General features: G+C 50.1%; 1 long non-coding RNA gene across 1 annotated transcript; it reads right to left on the reverse strand.

Annotated features, from left to right (window-relative positions):
* Positions 1–482: 482 nt before the first annotated feature.
* On the reverse strand, positions 483–2,007 carry LOC139010027 (uncharacterized). The gene is made up of 2 exons (XR_011471464.1): positions 1,913–2,007; positions 483–829 (listed from the first exon to the last, which is right to left on the reverse strand). It is a non-coding gene; the product is annotated as an uncharacterized lncRNA (long non-coding RNA).
* Positions 2,008–4,317: the final 2,310 nt, after the last annotated feature.

A 4,317-nucleotide genomic window follows, 5' to 3' on the forward strand; every position in this document is an offset into this window, starting at 1 on the left:
CCTGTGTAGAATGCACATGCGGGGCTCCTGGTTCAGAATTCCCTGAGTGTTAGTGCAGTCACAGCCGTGAGGCAGCACGCTGAGGGGTTCAGAGGCCACTCCCTGTCCACGTCTGCCATCGCAGCTCCTGTGACACACAGCACGGCACTTAACGGAGTCACTGCATGCTGTTCACCGACCATGGAATATGGCACCGGGACGGGGTTGTAGAGACCATCTAGTCCAATGGCCTCATAAAGAGGACTGAACTGTGTTCCAAGAGACCAAGTGACTCCCGTGTCCTGAGCTGGTGATGTCACAGACTGCCCTGAACTCAGGGTCCTCACTCCAAGTGAGGCTCTTTCCCCGCCCACCCCCCACCCCCCAGGCTGGTGATGCCCCAGGCTCAGGGCCTCACTCCAGGCGAGGCTCTCCCCTGATTCCTTGGCTTTGCCATCAGTCAGACACACTTTTTGCTCTGTTCTCCTTACAAGATAAGGGCATAGGTGTGAATCACTAACATTTATTGAGTACAAAAATCAAGGCTGGGCACTTGCACTTGAGTTAGTGAGTGGAAGACAGAGTGTGGGAAGTCTGGGATCCCCACCCACTCCTGAGCCCAGGAGGAGCCATCCTGCATGCCTGGGCATGGCACCCATCGTCAGTCAGTGAATGGGAGGTCTCAAAAGTGTGTCGCTCCCACTTCTCTGGCTCGCTCCTGCCTTGGAACCTTTGCTCCAGGTTGTTTCCTCTTTCAAGGTTCTCATCCAAGACACTTCGACGGATATCTTGTTTCCAAACTGGCTGTCCTTGATGTCCACCTTCAGACTGTCCTCGACCACATTGCTGCCTACAAGCAGGAGGGGTGCAGTGAAGTCAGCACGGGTTCTGCCTTAACTCAGCATCACCATTCTCCACCATTCCTAGGGGTGGGGGGAGGACAGGGCAGGGTGGGGTGGAAGGCCTGAGGGCGTGGCCTTGTAGACCTGCAGGTGCTTCTGCAGAAAAAGTCCCTGCCCAGCAAGCTATTCTCCCCGAATTTCAGGAAAAAAAATAAATGGAACATGGAATTATAGAATCTTAGAACTAAGTAATTGAAATGAAGTGATCAACCTTTTTGTCTCAGAGTTAAACCAAATTCTAGATATGACCAGTGAAGGTTTAAAATGACATTCATCCATGAGTAAGGATATATAACTTTAATTCTATGAATACAGGATTCTTTTCTTACTGCAATTCTGCTTTCCACGGTGGCTTCAGATTGTGACCTTTGTCATTATCTTTGCTTTCTGAGGCATTTCTGACTGTCACCGAAATGAGGAAGTCAGCCATTACTGCAGCCAAGGTCATTATCATACAGCCTATGGATTCCATAAATGGAGCTTCTGGCCCCTGAGCTGCAGGTCACAGTGGAGGCAGCTTTTACTTGTGGGTAATGACACACGTGTGTCTGCCCTTCTTGGGCAGCGTGTGGGCTGCCCGTGTGTTGGAACAGATATTAAAGCAGTTAAACTAAGGCCTCCTTGAGGAACCCCAGGTTGTCGGGAGGCTATTCTGAGGTTATTGCCTTGGCCTGCAACTCCTGCTAGGACCCTCCCTCACTCTTCCATGCCTTGGCGTTGCCGGCCCTGGGACTCAGTGCCCAGGCCTGGGAGCAGTCATACACACCACCCTTCCTCTGTTTATATAAAGAAGCTGTGCAGGTGCACCCACAGGGCTCAGTCAACTCGAACCCGAGGAAACATCTGGATCTTTCTGCGTCTCAGGGGATAGCACCCAAGGCCCTTTCTTCCACTAGTGACAGTGTGTCTCCAGCGGAAGCCGGGAGCTGGGTGTGCCCTGCTCTGCGCCAGCACTCGGCCGGAGCCCCCGGGGTCATGGGGTGAAGAAGATGGAAGCAAAAGAAGGAACCATGAAAGAGTGAGGCCTTTACCCATCTTCTCCATGGACATGTCACAGTGCACTTTCCACTGGATCATCTGTTCCCTTTTAGTCGCCATGATCTCTGGTCCTGTCTGAGCCTCAGTGCCGCCCTGAGGAGAGAATTTATTCTGTTTCTTGTCTCAGAGCCAACCTCGCGCTGTGATGTGGAAGTTTAAAGTTCAGGAGATCACCTCTCCTGAGTTCACTGAATGCAAAGCAGGTTTTGTTCCTATAAATCCCTTAGTTCCTCTCCTGAAACCTCACTGAATTGAAACAGGATAAGCACGCCTGCTCTTTCTTAAACTACAACTTGTGGGACATTTGCTTAAAGAATTAGAAGGCATAGGACCTGAAGGAAGGCTTTTTTGCTGCGAGGTTCAAAGTGCACGCTGCAGGGGAGGTAATGTGGAGCATCAATCAAGTAACAGCTGGGCAGTGAGATTTAATGGCTACTCCATTTTCACAATAGCCACTTCCTTGTAAGTAAGGCTTTCTGGTCAAGTGCAGCTGCAAGACCAAAGTTAATAAGACGCTGTGGGATTGCTGTGAGGGTGACTGCTCGTCAACCGGCCCTTCCTGGAGCTCTGACCCCCGAGGAAGCTTTGACACCCACACCTATAAATGTCCCCGGGAGGAAACAGACTTACTTTCCCTTCCAGTCCGGTGACCTCGGTGTCAGAAGGTCCTCGGGAGGCCCAGGTTTGGAACGGTGAAGAAGGCAGCTCCACGCCTCATCCCTCCACGGAGACCTGGGGAATGAACAGGACTGTCCCGAGCAGTTGTCAGTACTTGGCACAGTCAGGGGCTTGCAGATCTGAGCCAACACTGAGTCAGTGACGTGAAGAAGACGTGGACAGAATCGAGGGAGAATAGACAGTTCTGCAGTAACAGTTGAAAGTTCAACACCCGCTTTCAGTAATGGGTGCAACATCCAGACAGGAGGTCGGTAAGGAAGCAGGAACTTGAATGGCACTGTAACCACCGGACTAACAGACATGGAGCTTTACCCAGCGGCCCCAGAATCCATGCTCCGTCGCTTGGCAGCCTTAATGACTGGACAGGTCATGCATGAACTTTAGAAAGTGGGAAAAGTAAACTTTATAAAGTCTCAATGTTGCCACCTCACTAAAGAGTCCTGCACAAATCCCAGCTCCCGGCAAGCAAGAGGCTGTGCTTATACATGGCGTCCTCTGCTCTCCCTACACCCGGCAGCCTGAGCCTGGATCAGCACCCATAGATAACGGGTGTCAGATGGCACAGGACTGTGGGGACGGTGAGCCTGGATCAGCACCCATAGATAATGGATGTCAGATGGCACAGGGCTGTGGGGACAGTGAGCTTCGGTTCAAGTCCTAGATCAGCCACTTCTTGACTGTCATGTTGTCCAAGTTCCATAACCCCTCTTCTGTAGTTTCCCCATCTGTTAAGTGGGGGTTGCAGTGCTGGTTCTCGTGTGGATCCATGAGCATTAACACGCATTGATTTTTAAGAGGCATTTCAACAGCGCCTGCTCATTACAGACATCACAAAAGTGGGGCGAGGTGCACTGAACTTCATCTCAGCTAGTGCTGTGTTCTGTGGATAAAACACTTATTTATAGTTTACAATGCTCTCTTTGTATTTTGGAGCCAATTTGAATTTTGAAGATATTTTATGTCCTGGGAACCAGCCTTTTCATGTCCTGTTACAAATTAAAATAAGGATGGAAAGAACACATCCTTATTAAGTGTGCAACAGGCCTCCAATAACTCAGGGAGGGCACATAACCAGCATGTGGGGAAGGAGGTCCGTGGAAACATGAGTTTAGATGCTCCATGAGTCTATGAGAGCTTTGGCCACTTTCTCATAACACCTATCACAGTGGTTTCTGTTCATTTCTACCTCCAGATTCTGTCCTAGGCTGGATTCGAAGCTCTATGGGGACAACACAGGTCTGTCTCATCCATTGCTGAGTTCAGATTAGCTGGAGCGGGGCGAGCTGACCAGCACAGGGTTATCTGTGTGTAAGCCCCAGAACACAAGTGGGAAGGTTGGCCTTCTCCCCGAAGGCCCAGGTATCATCCAGCTACAATGATTAATGTTTGTTGTGTGTGAGAGGGACATGGGTGCACAGAACTGAGACCATCCTGGTCTTAGAGACCTCACGGCCTGCAGGCAGCAAGTGAACCCACTTCATCCAGATTGCTGGTGTGATACTGGCATGCCCTATGTGCTGTGGGCACACAGGAGGCACACTCAGGGACCTCAGTGTGAAGTAAGGGCCATCCTCATTCCAGTTTTTCTGTCCAAGGACATGTTGAAACAAAGACATTCTGGATCATGTTTGTCCTTTGATATCCTTATCATCTTGATATCTTCTTTTTAAAAAAAAATACATAGAAATGATTACAACAGGACAGCAAAAATGGGGAAACA

This window comes from Myotis yumanensis, unplaced genomic scaffold (assembly GCF_028538775.1).
Source record: "Myotis yumanensis isolate MYYU_CA2020_CCGP unplaced genomic scaffold, mMyoYum1.0.hap1 SCAF_5, whole genome shotgun sequence".
NCBI classification, from domain to species: Eukaryota; Metazoa; Chordata; class Mammalia; order Chiroptera; family Vespertilionidae; genus Myotis; species Myotis yumanensis.